At 39.2% G+C, this 19,222-nt stretch overlaps 1 protein-coding gene across 2 annotated transcripts in view; it reads left to right on the top strand.

Moving 5' to 3' along the window:
- The window catches only part of znf469 (zinc finger protein 469), a 217,640-nt gene that overhangs the window by 158,188 nt on the left and 40,230 nt on the right, over positions 1–19,222 (top strand). For both annotated transcript variants that reach the window (XM_017305413.1, XM_008411476.2), the window contains one exon: positions 6,548–6,759. The gene's annotated coding sequence lies outside the window, so the exon portion shown is untranslated. The remainder of the gene's footprint in view (positions 1–6,547; positions 6,760–19,222) is intronic.

Below are 19,222 nucleotides of genomic sequence, written 5' to 3'. Positions count from 1 at the left end.
TATGCATCATTGAACTTAGTGTCAGTCCTGTAATTATTGATAGTAATGTTTTTTTTTTTGTTTTTTTATCAGCATCCCTTCAGGTATAGGCATAGCTTATGCCATCAAGCAAGCAGGGTGTAAAGTATTCTGTGATAGTTTGAAAGTGAAAACTGATCCATACAATACACCTCTCTTCAAATAGCTGTTGTGCTTAGTTTCTACAAATCCATCCTTCTTTGGACTGGAAGTAATATTAATGTTTCAAATAATCAGATGTGAATCAGGGTATGAAAAATCAAGAGCTTATATGAATGGCAGATCAGGTGAAACACATGGGGTTGACGAGGCAGGGTAGGTGAATGACATGAGTGAAGGTTACAGGTGAGGATGAATAAAAGACTAATGACACAAAAGAAACAAAAGGAGACATAACAATAAACCTAGAAAGGCACCAGTCTAAGGAGCCAAAATAGAAATGCACAAAGAACAAAATGCGAGAATAAAATAAGAAGCTAAATACAAAGGAAGAAATTTACATAGCAAGACCTTTTGAGCAATAATTAATACAGAGGACTGACCAAAACATGGAAAGATGTAAGCTGAGGTAAAAACACAATAAAATGTATGTTGTTTGTAAAAAGACAATAAATATGTCTTGGTGAGGGGTGAATGATGCCATCAGGTCTCATATGGAGTCCAGTAGCTTTTAATCAAAAATCCAAAGACATTGCAGTGAGCAATTACCGATTTCCATGTTTCACGTTACCATGACGATTTAATCACTGCAAACCTCTAACATTGTCCTGCAAGCTGAGGCCAGTAGTAGCTATACCTAGCAACACTGTGAGTGAACCTAATAACTCTAATATTATTACACTTACCACAAAACTTAAATAAGAAGTTARCTGTTTGTATTACATATGGGAAAGACTTTTTAGATATTCTGCTACTGTAATAAAAACAACAACACACTATTGCAATAAATCCCTTAAATAAAAATGCAATTAAAATCACACAAAAAAGTTAGTAAATATAATACAACATTAAAAATTATGGCAACGATGGATGTAAGTACATGACAAATATTTGTATTTCAGCCACGGCGATGGTGCCCGTCCTCAGCCATCAGAGAAGACATCAGCGTCTTATTCAGGTATCAGCACTTAATTCCTGTGTATACCCTGGAAAACTGAATTTATCTTGATGACATTAGAGGAATATCAGTCTGTCGATGTAACTTGAACCAACAGTCCTCAAGAAATGCTCAAAGGAATATCTACCTATCTGAGATATCCACAGTTGTTAAGGTGTCTCTAGCCAAAGATTATTATACCATGAGTTTTCTCTGCCTCTTTATTACCTAAATGTAAAACAGATTCTTTAACCCCTTTCTTAGTTCTTGTTTCACCTAAAATATTCTAATTCATAACCCAAGTTGCCCAGACCTTGTCACCCTGGGAACATAATCGCTCCTGGCCGACATGACACGGCGAGTACACATCGCCAAGCTGCTAAGTCGACACTGGTTGAGGTGTCCCCTGTTTGCCCTGGAGAGGCGCATGTTTTCTGGGTCAGAAATGGAACACCAGGGTGTGATGGTTTTTACTTACTGCTGGTTGGGGTCGCTAAAAGTGTGAAATTCCCAGTACTCAGTAAGTCCGCCGAGCCCGGCAGCTCCAGAAGTCGACAGCTGCACAGACAGAGGGAAGAAATGGATGTGTTTGGTTTGCCACCATCACCTGTGTTTGGGTTAAAACCCACAGTCTCGTTTTTTTTTTTTTTGTCGTTGTGCCCTCATTGAACTAGTCCTTGTGTGAATAAAAATGCCGTCTATTCCTGCCGTTGAGTCTTAATGTAACTGTTTTATTGGCCTTTTCAGGTATCTAGCAGTCAATGAGTCATGTCATAGAGTGACCACATGTAGTCAGTGCCTACACTCAGTGGTTTTAATTGACAGTTACAGGAGCACTTGTGTTGGTTGTGATGGAGAAGCCTTTCATTGGGGTATTGGGTGTGTCACCAACTTGACCTGGAATTACCCTGGTACTCTGAACGCTCACCGCAACTGTGGCAAAATCAGGTTGAAGATATCATTTTATGACTTGAAAGGAAGGCAGAGCTGAGACTGTACTTTACTAAAAGGCTGTGTGCATACCAAGCTGCAGTAACTGGGATAAAACACAAAGCTGAAACTTGATCTCTTTATTAGCAGTGAAGGCATTCAGCTATCTATCATTGCCCATGAAACACCTTAAGGTACTACAGTTCTACTGTGGTTTTAAGGAGCTCCATAGAAAGTGTTTTAAGATACTTGACTTGAGTTCACTGTGTTGCTGTGGATTACATTTTTCCCCTGAAAGCTGTGCAGTAAAGGCACATGAATGTGACACTAAAGGTCCTAAAGTAAACAGAAATATATGCAGTAAGAGTTCAGTGTGTCATTAAATACCAGGCTGCATTTTACTCCAAGAATTGCAATGTTTTATTAGTTTTCTTTTTACCAGCTTATTGGTCCCTGAGGAAACACTGGGATATTCTAGAGCTTTTAAAAGATTTTACAGGAAATGCAGTGATGTTTTTGTTTCATTTTTCACCGAATTGGAGTTATAGAAGGACTATTTATGCATATTCAACGTCTGAAAAGGTGTCCACATATCTTGAGGAATAAAAGAACAAAATACAAATTAACCTTGCTTAACCAAGTTTGTGTTGTTAGATTACAACTACTAATCTGTAGCTGTAATCTACACATTCTTCAAGTATGAATTTCAGTTCTTAAATATCAGCCTTACACCGATAGCTCCTACAAAGCTCTTCTGTGTTCCCCTTTTTTCCCCATCTAAATTGAATCAGTTTCCATGTAGAAAATAGAGGAAAAGTGTATTACAAAATTATTACTTTTGTTATTTTCAAATGAAATACTTAAAACAGCAACTACATGCACATTTGATGGCACACTACTAAGCTGCCAAATGTGTTTATTATTTGTTTTTCTGAAGTTATTTGGTTAAGGCACTAAATTTGTTAGAAATATTTATGCCATTAACAGATTTCATGATGCTCAATGTAACCTATTGTGTCTTATACTGTTCAGCCCCTAGTGGTCGATTGTGGTGTTGACTCATTTCAGTACATTCCACCATAAATCTCAATCCATTTAGATGTTGAATCATCCCCAGTGCACCGAAGCCAATGTAAATCACGGTCTATCCCTGTGTTTCCAAATGTCCTCATTAAATGTCAATTTCTGCCATAATTAATAATTTACTGTTCTTACAGCAATTAACATATTTGGCAATCTTTTAAACCTTAAACAAAGACTTGCTTTCAGATGTTTGAATAGTCTGCTCTCTGTCCCTAATGACCCTTGTTTAAAAGACACAAGACACCACAAGAGGGTTGTCTGTGTTTCTGGTTTTTGGAGAATTAGCGGTAATGTTAGCAATAAAGCACACTAAAATTAGTTTATCTCTTCTTTTGCTGTCATTTCACCACCAGCCCGCTCCAGCTGTTTGTCTCAAACCTCAACCCTTCAGCCTACAGAGAAGGCAGTCCACAACCTTAAGTACTGTTTAGAGGACCTGTGTAAATTTGACACCATTATGCAACAGAGAAGGTCTCTGTAGGTGTTAATGTTAGTGTGGGAGGCTGCCAGAGATCTGTATAATCCCTGCTTACTTCATTAAGTACTGCCCAGAAAAATGTTGCTGTTTTATTACTTCATGCTGACATTCTTTTCCCTCTGTGCTTCTTTTGGATCTTTTGACTTTTTCCTAGCTTCTTTGTAAACACTTTAAATGTTTTTCACCCCCCGCCCCATCTACTATTCTGCTTGTTCCTAAGAAGTAATTAAGTAACTACAACTGTATCTGTGTTCTTTTGCTAAATTAGGAGTTGTGGTGGATTTAGTGATGTGGTGATGTCTCTTGATATTTTCCATCAGGATCAAGGATTAGCTCACATGCCATAAACTGGGGTTTGATCTGGAGCATGCACCAGATTTTTGGGTAAAGCCCTACTTTGAACTTTAATGCTTGCCAGTCCGAGTCAGCGAACTGCAGTGCACTTGTAAACCTTGACTGTAAATTACTGTAAACTTCTGGACTTTTTATTCTTTAAACATATCCTGCCAATAACTCCTTAGAATATCATTTAACTACAAAAATTCTAACCAAGGCCCTGTTTTCGTTCACTTACGACAGCTACTTTGTGTTTCATGACCCACTTCAAACCGGGATAGAAGCATGTTATGTGTGGTGGCACTGGGGGCAGGGTGTAGAGGTTTTCTGAACTGACTCTATCTGGCTCCTCATAATTACAGACAGTAAACAGCTAATGCTTTAAGGACTATTTTACCCATCCAATGATGGATTAGCAGTTGTGTTCTCCTCCATCAGAGTATGTTACTTTTACTGTGACATCAGCATCCAATTTTCCATTTTTAAAGATCGACTGACCATTCAGCAGCAGGTCTTAAAGGTCTGGCTGAAAATCCTTCAAGACAGGAGGAGTTACTGCCATTTCCTGTTTTGTGRCGAATGAATTATGAGGAATTCCTGAAGGCTTTTGAACATGGATTGTTATCAAGGGTTATTGAATACAATCTTAATTGTATGTCAAACATGGGGGGTCTGAGTGGGTGGGACTTAAGTGATCAAACAATCACACCAAAATGTGTATCAGTTCACCTTGACGATGCACAAAAAACATTTTGCAGATAGAATGAGGGGTCAGGGAATTACAACTGGAGTAAAATTCCAAAATTGACCTCTTTAGAGGTTAAGACAGGTCAATCATAACCAGTTTGGTGCAAACTGGATGATGCATTTGTGATTTAGAGTCAACCATATGCAAACAATGAGGGATTGAACATCACCATTCAGTCATGCCTGCAAACTAAGATTATGTCACCAATTGGCCATGTGAATATTATGAGTCTGGTCTGTTATGACACACAGAAAATAGAATGCAGCTGGACGCTTGCATTCGGAGATTTTTCACCTTGATGTTTTATGACAAATTCAGAATTGAGTCTTGGCCACACCCAAATACTTTGATGCAGCAAAAAGCTTTTGATTATTTTTGATCTCCTATGGCTGTCCTGTGCCAGACTTCGGAGTGCTGGAATGATTCGAGTGGGAATCCAAGACTCCACTTCTGAACGACAAAAGCTCTAAAAAACTGAATTGTCAAGGCTGGSAAGACAAACTCCGGAATTAAATCTGATCTTTCACTTGATTGCCGTTGTTATCTGCAGGGGCAGTGGGACAGGTTATTAGAAGGGGAATAACCATGTCCAATAAGACCAGAGACTTAAGCTTAAACTTAAATCTTAAGCTTAAGCTTGTGAATAGCTTAAGTCATCATTTAAAACTATTTTTTTTTCATTTACATTCGAGTGGATAAATTATTTTATTCTTAATCAGTCAGAAAGTAGGTAGGGCTGCAGTCATTTGGAATAAAGCTAGCATTCATTATATGGAAGTAAGATAATCTTCATCAGTACAGACAGAGAATCTGCATGACAACGCATGAGAATAAATATTATTGAAAATCTGAGAAAAGGCTATGTTGGAACATCATTTAACTAATGCATCGTTTCTTCCTATCCACCGTTAAAACACAAGACTAGTCTGAGCTGACTCTACCCAGCCCATCATAATTACAGACAGTAAAAGGCTAATGTTTTTAAGTCTATTTTCCCCATCTAATGTGGAGAGACTTCATTTGCCATGTGAAGGAGGGGGCAGAATGGACAAAGATTTTGAAACTTTATTCTGGGTGTTGTCCATGGAAGCAGCTTGCAAAGAGCTAAAGTAAAATTAGGTTTATAGATGCACAAGCACATAGAGACAGACAATATCCCCACCCCGTGAACCCAAAACAGACACAAATACACTCATGAACAACATTTTTTTGATGTGATTTCTCTCACAGAAAGTCTTAATTAGCATTTACAACAACCCCAGGTTGTATTTGTCATTTTTCCCCCATTAACTTTATGCCTTGAAATGTCATAACTGATCTTATGTCTCGGTCTGAGTGGATCCGAGTCTCTRTTTCTGTCTAGCCTATGTCATGTCAAATTATTCCACAAAAAAGTTAGTCACTTCTCTCCATTCTTCTTTATTTGTGCTTTATATTCTCATCTGCAGCCACTCTTTCTATCTCAAATGTGATTCTACCAATTTCATCTTAACTATATAAACTAAATATGGGACAGTACAATTGATGTAAAACATTAAGATTCGATAAGATTGATACAGTGATAAATGCTTCCTCTCTGTTTCTCCACAGTCTTGATTCTTCTTGTCCCTGTCTGCCTTTCCTGTATTACGCTTTGGGATGGGAGTTTTTCTTTTCTTTTTTTTTGGCAGTCTGCTACCCCTCTTTTTGGCTGGGGCAGGCCCTGGAGCGTGCTACTGCCTGGGAGTGTGGAAGGGAAACCGGGAGGTAGTCAAGGAGGAGAGAAGGGATGGGAGGGGGGGGAGCTCAGGAGGAGGGAGACCARAGGGGTGGAGGCGTGTCTTGTGTTGGTAATGAAGTCTTCTCTTTTCATCCTCAGACGGCAGAGTGTGAGCGGACGGGCCTGGGGTCTGCGCTGCTCCACAGCCCTCCCTGTCTGTGAAGTGTGCCGAAAGCGTCTCCACTCTGCAGCGTTTATGCGTCCCAGCTCCCGTCTGCCGCAGCTAAATGACACAAAGAGGCCAAGACTGAGACAGACCRCTACAATCATGAGTCTTTTGCTTGTGTTGGCTTTACAGAAAAACCATTGAGGTAAGAAAAACCCTTAGTCGTTACTCCTGCAATTCTCTATAGCTATGAACTGTGTTGCTATCTGCCCAGTCTGATTGTTGTAGTGGGGGGCACGGGAGGGGTGGTGGTATATTGGGGGCTGTACATCAGAAGTCACTCCCACTTTTAATGCGCATGTGTTTGTGTGTATTTACTCTCTACATCCATTCGTGAATTCTCACATGAACATGCACTTATGAACTTAGTCTAAGTTTGACAGTGAAAGAGTTACTCTGACAATGATGAACTGACTGCATCTTTGAACGAAGGAAACTGTCACATTCTTGAAAGGGAATGTCAAGATGAGATAATATGCTGAGAACTTTGGTACTAATTAAAGGTTGAGTAAGTAATTCCCCAGTAACACACTTCATCCTTTTTAGCAAATGTCTGCATATGATCAACTTGTTGTCTGGTCTAGGATTTTTCATTTTCTGTCAATTGGATTAGTGATGTAAATCAGGCTCCAGGAAAAAAAAAACTCAACCAGCAATATGTGCTACATATTTATTCTCCTAATGAATTCTTATTATTTAACACAAGGAGACTTCATTTAATTCTCTAAATACAGATGTCTTTTGGTAGCAGTGGGAGAGATAACTATAAGTGGCGAATCTCTCTGTGGTTGTCCTGGTCAGAGGTGACAACATGGCATGTTTCATAAAGAAGATTTTGAAATTGATTGTGATGCTGAATTAGGTCAGCGAATTCACAGCTGACCTGAGGGAATATGACCAGAGCAAGATGTAGTGGACACAGACTAACTGACCTTTGGCACAAAGTAGGTCAGCTAATGATATTGCATTATTTATATAATCTAAAATAGATCTCTCAGTCATGCTGGTTTTACTGCTGTATGAAACATTAAACAGAAACCAGATCTATTTCATGTTCTAAATGCTGATCAGTATGAACTGATTTATTAGATTTTGTTTCTTGGATTTAAAATCAAAGAATTAGAGCATCATTTCCAATTCTGGCACTGTTGTGTGTATGCTGGCGTATAGATAAATAAACCATTATGTAGATCTAGATCTTTGATGCATCCCACATTTGATTAATGTGTGTGTGCGTTAGAATAAAGGATGTGGTATTAATAGTTTTCTATTTTATCAGAACTCAATGCACTACTTTTCCCAGAAAATCACCATATTTTTTTTCCACTTCTAAACAGCTCCACATGGTAGTTCTTATGCTGGATACAGAGCATCAGATAGTTCTCCAGTGGAAGAAAATTAAAAGGAACTATGTCAGGATRCCACCTCAAGCCTTATGAAGTTAGTGAATCTTCAGCAGTGTGGAAGTAGTGTCTGCATAGCATGGCATGAGATTAACTACTGTTTTTATTGAGACACTGCTGCAAAATCTTAGTCCCAAAAAATCTCTGGCTGTCCGGTTTAACCATAGATGAAACTGCAAAGACGTTAGTATAAGATGTTTTTACCTAAGGCAGTGTAACTTCCCACACCATTACAGTGTAAGGCCCAGAGTCTAAAAATGGCTTTAAGGTGATTTAATTATTTATATTCCTATCTTGAAAGTTGCCTGCCTTTCATTTGTTTAATCAAGSTATGTGTATTATGTTGGTTAAAATCTGATGCCCYGGTAATGTGCTTCCACAAAGTTKGTGGCTGTAACATTTCAACAAAGACTGCTATATAGGCATGATTGTTTAGGTCTTGTGTTCAAAAATCTATTTTCTATATAATGAGTGGCTCCACCTTCAGGCCAGCATTAATATTGCATAAGTTMCTTTAGTTAAATACAATGTAATTGATGGTTGATAAAAGTGCCAATATTAAACTCAGCCACACTGTAATTTTGTGTGAGCTGTTAAACTGCGTATGGGAGGTTATTGTTTGCTTATTTGCACTACTTACTGAAAGCTGCTTTGGACAGATGGACGAGACAGCCTACTGGGGTTCATCTCTGTAAATATAATTGACAAGAGGCATCTGCAATCCAGTGACAACAGGCTTTGAAGTRAATTCAGTGGATCTGACCTCCTCCCCATTGGGCAATCCAGATCCGGCCTGTGACTCACTTACTTTCATCCACATTCCCTGGGAAATCCATCCATGTGCATTCTCTCCCTCACYACCTTCCTGATCCTATTCACCCCACGGGTTGTTGCACCCCGATCGCCTCAGCGAGACCTTCCATTTCTATCAACACCTCCTGTAATCTTGTTGATGGTTTCCCTATAATTTTATTCTCCATCCTCCCTACTTTAACATGCTTCAAGGAAATGGATCTTTCCAATACCTCTCCCAGAAAGAAAAACCTAAGTGACTTTCCACTGCTTTCTGCCGGACCCTGAGAATTATGGTTTCCCAAATGTACAGGAGCCAAGCTTAATTGAAAAAACACAAGTCTGCCATGAAGGAGACGGTCCTTGTGTCACTCTGTTGAACTGAGCGAATGTACTTTCCAGAACTAGTGAGGGGAAGAGGAGGAGAAAGAAAAATACAAACAGAGTTAGAGATGGAGGACGGACAGAAAGCTGAGGCAAATAAAATTATGAAATGAAAGTGTGGAAAATCAACAGGAATGCTTAAAAACATTGCTGCGGTACAAAGTGGATCTAGAGGCAAAGGAGTTGAATCATCGGATTTCTTGTGATCGAGTCAGAGAAGGAAAAGGAAGCACTTTTATATAAGTACCCYGAGTTTAGCTTTGTGTGTTTTCTCAAGACAGTTAAAGTTTATAAAATGGGATTTATGGGGGGTATAATGGCAGAGAGGGGCCATCATGAGTGCTGGATACCAGTCTTAAAGCCCTAAAGAGAAACAATAGAACCTACAGTAAAACTTTGCCTGATTGCAGACTAGCTAACAGCAGCATCTCTCCCATGATTTTCACATCAGGGAGTCCTCATAACATTTACACAAACTTAGGCAGTTTGTAGAGCTTACAGTGCAGATCTAACAGAGCAGCTGAAAGACCATAACCCATGTACACAGTACTGAAAATGTCTTATCAGTATTGGCCTTGTTATCTTTTACAGTGTCTGGTGCTACCCTTCCTGCTTTGCCTGCTTTTTCTCACCTCCTGCTGTGGCTCTCCCACTCTCTCTGGTATGCCTGTGTGGCAGCCCCATATGGTGATGATAGAGGCTCTGTCATTGGTTAAGATGGCACGTTTGTCACACACATGTTTGCCAGCCGTCGCTGTTGCCAGGGCTTGGTAGGAAAGTATCTCTTGTTGACTTTCTCCCTGGGTGGTTCATTTGTTTGTCATGGTAGTGTGACCCCTGACCCTATAGCCACCTCATGCCTGTGACACTACAAGTTAATTTAACTGTAGGCCCTTWATCACTCCCTGTCATGGAAGAAGGTGCTCTGAAATTGGGCTTTCTGGCCTACATRTAAAATACTAGCCTGGCCATTTTTGCTCGAAGAAAAAAATTGTTGCTCCAGTACAGTTTGGGCTTTGTCCCCTTAATTCGGATTGTGTCCGGTAGATTTCCTACCAGGCCAATGAGTGAACGAAAGGACTGCGCCGAAAATGACTCTGAACATACCACTAACATGAAACACCATGGTGATGGCCGCATCATGATTTGGAATACTGCAGGGATAGGGAATCTGGTCAGAATCGATTGAAAAAGTCTYGAGACTGAAACATTTAGCATACATACAAACAGTTAAAGTTAGTAACTTTGAAAGCACAATTCTAATCTAATCTAAATTGCATTAAGTCATGAAAATAACTGTTAAAGGATACGCATCAATTAATCTGACTGAGCTTGAGCTGTTTAGCAAAGAGGAATTGGCCAATATGTTAGTCTCTAGATGTACAAAGTCATTAGCAAAAAATCAAAAGACTTGTTGATGTAATGGTAGTAAAAGGTGGCTCTAAAATGCTGTGGCCTAGGGATTTAAACACATACACGCCAGCAACTTTCAGAAAAAGCTTAGCAAATTAAGCTTTTCTTTTACTTCATAGCTATCCATGGTCGGTCATGTATAAGGAATCCCAAAGAAACACATTGCAGTTCATGGTTCAGGATGAAATGGTTCAATGTGAAGTTCTGTGAAGCACTGTAATAAGATGCAAACCTTATTTGTCTGCAGTGTAAATTGAAAAAAACAAAGTATGAAAGTTTTGTTGCAGAAGAAACAAAAACTTGCTTCTGCAAGTTTTTGCTGAATGAAGAAACTGAATGAACTGAATGAAGAAAAATGGCTTAGCTAGCAAACAGATTGGTTTGAACCGTGGCAAAATTGCTTTATAGATCATTTCCACCCACATGATGAGTAGAAATCCAGATCTGAAAACAGAGTACATAGAAAAAACGGATTTCACTGAGCAGTTTGTATATGAGACGCAGCTGGTATGTTAAACCTCTTAATTTCTCWCTAGGATTGGAGCACTCACACTCTTTTTCAGTTCATTTACTAAAGCTAGAACTTAATTGATAGTATTTTATTCTTTGATCAATGCAGATGTCTAAAACTCAGTTATTCTTGTGTTTATTTTATTTTATTATTTTTACATTTCATTCTTGTTTGTTTTACTGGACTAGAGTTTGAAACTTGTTACCATTTCAAACTCAATGCCTCTAAGCTAGAGAGAACACCAACACTGTAGCCCAGAGTCCCTCGGGCCATCCTCCTCAGTTTGTGTGTAGCTGTGAAACTGATTTTCTACGCTACAACATTATGAAGAGATTAAAGTCTCGTATGAGGACTGAATGGTGTCAGCACTGTTGCCTTGTAGCGAGATGATCTTTGGTTCAAATTTAAGGGAGAGTGTGTCGGTGCAAGCTGTGCATCTTTCATAGACTGGTGGCCTGTGCAGAATGCARCCTCCCGCTCACCACTGGAGATAGGCACCACTTCCCGCAAGTGGATATAAACAATGAATGGATGAATGAATGATGTCTCAGTATCTTCAGTATCTTGAGCTCTTRTTCATACAACCCCACTATRATCATAGTAGAGTTAAATAATAGGAAAATATTGCACTAGAATTGTGTTGCGACGGTGATTAGTCCTAGCGCAAAAATTTGCGTTGATAGGTGAACGGAGCCTGGTGCTGCAAGGTTGGAGACCTTGTCCTGTTAGGCAAGGGGGCCTGGATAATACCCGTGTTAAACGGACGGTGGAGTCAACAGGCGCTTAAATTCCGTAACAAAAATATGTTTTTATCTTTTGCTTCTTTCCAAAATTTCTTTCTCTTTCTTATTGTTTATTCAATGTCACATGCTGTTTTTATTTTGTTTTTTTATTATGTAAAGCACCTTGAAATGCCTTGCTGCTGAAATGTGCTATACAAATAAAATTTGATTGATTGATTGATTGATTGATTGATTGATTGATTGATCAACATTTTTCCTCACTGCCGGTTTTCTGTACCAGCATCATGATGCCGCTCTCTCTACGTTCTAGCATCTCAGTCACTAAGATCTAAATCCAGTAAAAGTCCGTCCAATTGTCATAACATATTTTTGGCAAACAGAGTTTGAATGTACAGCACATGAAATATAAAGCTTTCCAAATACTACATCCAAGCAGTTCTTTGCAGTACAGTATATTGTGAAGCTCTAAATAACAACAATGCATTGCTGACATATAGGAAAAGACTCAAAGTTCTCACATCAATCCTATAATTATAATTTGTTCATTATCCTTTGATGTTGTCAGAAACTAAAATGTTGTGTTTTCTCAGGACAGATTTGTAGTTGTCTTCTTTTTTGGTTAAATATACATCACAGCTTTAGCTCACTCTCGGTCTTGCTATCAAATTATCCAATAAATTTCTGTGACAAAACTGCTGTAGCACGGAGCTCTTCCTCAAATTTTACTGACAAGTGCCATAAAGCATAGCAAGGAAAGGTGGCATCACCATGACGAGAATATTCTGAATCCGAAAGTCAATGATGTGGCCTGTGGGAATTCACTCTCTCCATCCTCCTCTAGCCGTCTTTTTAATTAGAAAAAGACCAGTTTAAACTGCTACCTCCTAAACGTTAGCAGGGAGATGGTATATGACGCTATGAAAAAGCACATCACCAATCAACCAGAGTAAGCAAAAGGGAAGGAATGATTACATTCTTACTTGGTAATACCTGAAGTGCATCATAAATTATCGGATTTAGATTTTAAATAACAGGCTGCAGAGATTTGCTCCCAGTCATTAAAACTTTGAGAACCTCCAAGGTTTTTTTTTTTTTTCTCAATCAACCCATTAGTAAGCCAAACCTTAATTTCAGAGTCCCTAGAATTTCCTGCTAAATTTAAATGGGTAATTGAAGAGATATAAATTTGGTGTGTTTGTCAACTGAATTTTTGTATAAATATTTGTGCTCATGTTTATTTATTATATTGGTAACATAAATATCTCCTTTCAATTTTAAAGTATAGCTCATAGGACAGAGCTAATTCTAATTTTAAGTGGGGCATTTCAGCCCTGTAGATTTTTGTATCCTGATTTTGCAGCTTMATGCTACCATTTGACCCCTCCTATCTCCATTTTGGTTTCCTGATCAGAAAACCAGAAAACCATTTAGAGGTCCGTTTAGGACACCCAGGAGGACCTGAGCGTCACACTAAAACCTTGGGAGGGTTAAACTGAAAAGACTTAAAAATAGTTTGAGATTACAAAATCTTTCCTGTAGTTTAAATGAGTAATGTAGAACCACCTTAGGTTGAGATTAGAAGGAAAAAGAAAGATCTAGACTGACCAAACAGACAAAATGACTGTATACTGTTTACACATCATTTAAAACACAGTTTGTATTTCAGGAATYCCYAACTCTACATAAAAACAAAAGAATCATCAGTATTTTTGTATGGAAATATATGCCCWGGGTTGCATCATTCCATCATATTTGTGTTATTTAATTCTAAATGCAGTGTATGTACAGGCAGTTTTTTGAGCGTCTACAAAAATGTGCAGTGACATTAATTTCTTAGGTTGTTATTTTTTTTCCTTTTGTAGTTGCAGTGAAGACCTTCCCTTAGTGGATCTCCTTTTTCTGTATAAAAACTGACAGCACAGATGGTATTTTACTGGATCTACAGTCCTTGAGCTGAACTGCTTGACCTAATTTTTCTCAGCTCAGTAACTCACAGTTTTCCGTCTGTTATTGCTCTTTAATTATCTTAGCTGGCTCCAGTCTCAAGATCTTTTATATTTAGGATGTAACTATGAGTCATCTGTTACTTTATGTTCCTCTCCCTCTGCTGACCCAGTCATGTTGGTTTTGTTTTACCAGCAAACCTTTCACTCTTAGCATTAGAGTAGTAAATGGGATTTTGGGAATTGGTGTTATGACACTGAATCTGCTTTTGTGGAAAAATAATTTCATCGGTATCCCTCTGCAGCCTCTTCTATTTCTATCAGCAACCTCACTTCCTTGAATGCACACACATATATGGATGTGTGTGCATTCAATTATATATATTTTTTTATGCACCCACGGCTGCGAGTTCAATCTGCGGAGTCAGACAGRAGGCGGTTCACTCATGTGTCTGCTGACAAATAACTGCTGGATCACTCATTGTGTGTTTATACGACACTTTCTCCAACAGGCAGAAAATTGTCTCAATTTCTTGCCTTGCGTTTATGCTCCTTCTGCTGAAGGAAGGTTCCAATTGCTTGTGACACTAACAACAAGAACAGGCTTCCTGAGAAAACTTCTGCACGAACCTCAGGAAATAAGATTTTGCTTCATGCTCTAACCTTGTCTCAATTTATGCTGCAAATTAGAGATTAAACAAGTTTCAAATTACAGTTGAGAAGCATCTGAGGAATGATTAGCAAGTATTTGACAGCCTCAAATAAAATCCGTTTGAAGCAGCTCCAGATGTTTAGGCCCGAGTTTGAGAGCTAAACAGCTTTTTGACCCACTTTCACCAACATTCCTCCTCTTCCCTTTTTCACTTCAACACTTTTCTCCAGATGTGGTATTGTTGTGGATGCATTTATTTTGGGCTTAGCCGGTAGACCTGAGCAGGGTCTGACGTCATTCTCTATTTAAAGGAGAGCCCTGAGAACTGCGTGGAAAGGAGTTCACTGTGTGGCTTTGTYTTCAAAGCCACACAGTAGTCTTAGACTACTGATGTTGGTCACCTGTGGCTCAGCAGTCTGTCGTAGACAGATGACCACACTCATTTCAAGTGCTGACAGATGAGTCATTTTATGAAGGTTAAAAGGGGAGGCCTAAGATTTAAAGCTTGGTATTTTTAACCTCTGTGAGGCTTAATCTCAAAAAGTAACAACTGCAATTCCTGCAAACACAAGGCTAGGTGTCATACCACCAATAGTCCATACAAGAACTGTTGGTGRTATGAGGGACAGAAACCAGATACCATAAACAGAATCAGATAAGAAGACKTTGCCCTGAACTGAATCAAGAAGCATGACAGCTTTTATATGGGTAAGGTGAGCTGCTTGCTGCTTAATTTTCATTCCTCTCTAATAACTTTGCCTTGCCAATTTATTCATACCGTTTGAAGTTACAACCACAGACTTCTATGTACTTTCTTAGAATTTCATATGACCAATACAGTGCAATAATGCACTATATTATTTTAAAGTGGAAGAAAAAGACTGCATGGTTTTCTTCTCTTCACAAATTAAACCTGAAAAGAGGGGTTTTCATTTACAGTTGTACCCTGGTAGTTTTTGATGGTATGTCTTTATCAGCTTTGCATGCTCAGCYGCTCAAGCTCTGTCAGACTGGATGTCAAGTTTGTGTTGACAGCAATATTGCAATAGATTCCTGACTGGACTTTGACAGGACACTTTAACACCTGAATAAGCTTTGATCTAAATCAGTCCACTTTGGGTCGGTCTGTATGTTTTCAAAGGCGTACGTGCTGGAGAGTGAAGCTTTGCCCCRATCTTACATTTATTTTCTGCCTCTAGCATTTTTTTCCTAAAGTAGTTCCCTATATTTAGCTCTATCCATCTTATCATCAACTCTGACCAGTGTTGCCATTTCTCCTGAAGAAATAGCTTTGGGAACAATGAAATCAATATGGTATTTAAACTTGAATGGAAAATCTCCTCTTTGATAACTGAGCTTATTGTGGCTTCTCATTTAAACTGTCGACATTGTGGAGAGTAAGCTGCAGATAACTATCAGGCTCTACTGTCAGATTCCCCATGGRAGCTCTGCCTTTACCACTGTTTGGGCTTCTAACACATATATTTGCCAGGCCTTCTCTAGTGTCCATGCTTCAAATAGTTCAAAGTTCTAACCCTGCTGAATATTTCCGGGTCAAACAGGCATGTTTGCCAGTTCCTCATCCCTCAATGCTCCCTCTTCTTGCTTCTAAGTGTTTGCTGAAGGAGTTCACAGTGACTTCTTGGCCCTAAAGCAGTAAAAAAAGCTGGAATGAATGACATGCAATGCATGCAGATGATTGGTATCTTTCCATTTAGTCACTCACAGGTGCTCACACACATACAGAGAAAGTTGAGTTTAGTCATTTTATCTCTGAGCCCCCACTGTTATTGCTAAGTCACTTTTCCGCTTAAGAGATATAGATTTGTTGGGTTAAAAGGTAAAACTGTCATCCAATGAAAACGTTGACTGAATGTTTTAAAGAGCATCATTTGCTTTACTGCATGGCATGACAGGTTTCACATTTCAGATGTGCCCCCCAAGCCCCTCCCAGTTTGGCCATTTTTGGTTATTTCTGTGACATTCCAGAAACTGAAGGAGTTCCTCTGCAGCACTTTTTTTGAGTCTTCCCAGTTTTTAAACACTCATTTAGTTCCATTCTTGTAATTTTTTTCCAGAGGAGTTATAAATAAGGCCAGATGTTTTTGACACACTAAATGTGTGTCTGTGGGTCTCTCCCCTTCTCAGCTCCAAAGTTCACTGCACCACTGTGCCACTGTGGTCAACTTCAAAGACTTGGCCGCTGACATGTTTATGCATTTTCATGCACAGACACGCAAACAGACTTTTGGATAATTTATATTTACTTTTGTACACTAAGGTAAACAATGAAGATGAAATCAGGCAAGGTTTGGTGAGTGTGTGCTCTCAAGCCCTGCACACTCGCTCACGGTCAGTACATTGTACATTGTACAGAGCAGCAACCAGTGTTTCCTGCAGCCTTGGGGGCTGAATATTACAGACAGAGCAAAGATAACAGTTCAGCCCAGGGGTCACGGGGTCAAGCACATCTAGATGATCAGTGCTTCCGCTCCAGATACTGTTTATGACTGTGTGTATACACATCATGCAGTCTGTCAGACTGTTGTATATACCCCACACCCTGCCTCAAGCTCACACAGCTGGCACAGCCAAACATTCACAGAGTCTGCTTCAGGGAAAAAAGGGAGTACTGAGTAATTTGTATGTGCGTGTGCTCGTCTGAATCGATGTATATGCTGAATTATGCGGACATCAGTATATTCACACACTTCTGTTGTGGGGACTCACCTCCCTTTTGTGGACAAACAGTCCTCATAAAATAAGTCATGGCATTTCAGAGCAAAGACTTGAGCCGACTTTAGCATTAAGGTCGGAGTTAGGCAGGTAGTGATTAGGGTAAGGGTAAGGGTTAAGTCTCCAACATGTGAATCAATGCAATGTGCTCTTGAGTAATGGCAACACAAGAAGCAATCTGTGCATGTCTGTGTAAATGTGTGTGTGTGTGTGTGTGTGTGTGTGTGTGTGTGTGTGTGTGTGTGTGTGTGTGTGTGTGTGTGTGTGTGTGTNGTGTGTGTGTGTGTGTGTGTGTGTGTGTGTGTGTGTGTGTGTGTGTGTGTGTGTGTGTGTGTGTGTGTGTGTGTGTGTGTGTGTGTGTGTGTCTTGTTGAACTTGGTGAACTTGTCTAATATTCTGACACACACACACATGCACACGCGCACACACCCCCACATACATAAACATTTAGATACTGACGTGACAGCTGACAGTTTTGAATCATTTTGCAACTTTTGTTTGAATACATAAAGGACAGCCTCTGTTTCGCAAAACAAATTTGATGATGATAATCAATGTATTTGAAGATGCTGTATCTGTACACATGTCTTTAAAGTGCACCGGTTGTGCAGCCTGGAATGAAGTCACTTTCTTATTGATGATGAAACAGGTGGCAAGGTTGTAGAGACTGAAGGTAGGGCTAGATGAAGTGACAGGGTGGAGTAATAACTAACTCCAGAAGGAATTTGAGTCAAACATTGTCATTTCGAGGTGGGAGGGTTCCACTGTTTTAGAAACTACCTCTACTTGTGTGCTATAAAAATATTTTTGTTTTGTTTCTATGCCAGTGTTATAACCTCAAGTTATTGCCACCATACTTCCCTAGTCCTATCTGACTCTGGTTTCCTGTTGCCTCCATTGTAGACTGCAATTGGTTGTTGGTTTCCTTGCTCTTTGACACCCTGCTGATAGGATTGCTGCTCCATCTCCTCTGAACCAATCATCACTGCCTTTACATTACCTTGTAGATCATGTGCTTAATTCTCCAAGGAATTGTGACTGTCACTTGTTTTTTGTGCTAAAGATATTTCTTGAATTATTGACCTATATTAAGGAGTCAGAGTGCTTAGATGTCATGTTTGGAGTGCTAGATTTTACATATGGATTCCTCTCTGTAGATTTTTATACTTAAGTCAAAGACCATCACTTATGTCAACCTTATATCACAAAACAGAATTCAGACTTGGCTTAGGATTGTGCTTTGATGTTCAAATTTGTTGTCTGGATCTCAAGATCCAATTTTGAGTTGTATACTGAGACTTCGGTCTTGACTCAGCCTCAGGGTCTAAAGCTCTACACTAACAAGGATAAAACAGTACATGATTTTACATCTCATAATCTTGTAATTCTCTGTTAAAGGCAGACTAGACATTTGTTTTGGTCCTTAGAGACTTGACTTTTACCAGCTTCGGTAGTTTAAAATACAGACGGTGTGTTTATTTTCGACTGCAGAGGTTTAGATTAGTTTTACATCACACTTGTTTGGAGTGGTTTTATTAGATTGATTTAATCTGCATTCATGGGTCTCAGCTCACCACTTTTTTAATGAAGTTGACCTCCAAGAACAATAATATTACCCATTAAAAAATACATTTAGAATTGAAAACGTCATTTGAAACTGCAGTATGCTATTTTATAAACAATATGTTGTTAAAGTATTTGCTAAAACCTCCTGGCTCTGGTTGTTTATGACCAGGAACAGTGTATTTCTGCAAATGTAAGTAGAGGCACTGGGTGGAGATGGAGGAGCTTGATTTCTTTCACAGAGTATCTGTCTCATGTTATGTTGTCATGACATAGGGACAATTTTAACAAATATACACACAAAAAAACATGCCATTTATAAAAGTTACATACATAAAGTTTAAACTGTTAAATGTAGTCAACCGCACTACCTGACTGTTTCCCACGTTGCCTCTCTTTATCCCTTGACAAGATCGGTGTTGGCACATTGAGGGCTCATCCGGTCAAGATAAAATCACACCCCTAAAT

Source organism: Poecilia reticulata, linkage group LG6, assembly GCF_000633615.1.
Source record: "Poecilia reticulata strain Guanapo linkage group LG6, Guppy_female_1.0+MT, whole genome shotgun sequence".
Classification (NCBI taxonomy): domain Eukaryota; kingdom Metazoa; phylum Chordata; class Actinopteri; order Cyprinodontiformes; family Poeciliidae; genus Poecilia; species Poecilia reticulata.
This window is presented reverse-complemented; position numbering and strand designations above follow the sequence as displayed.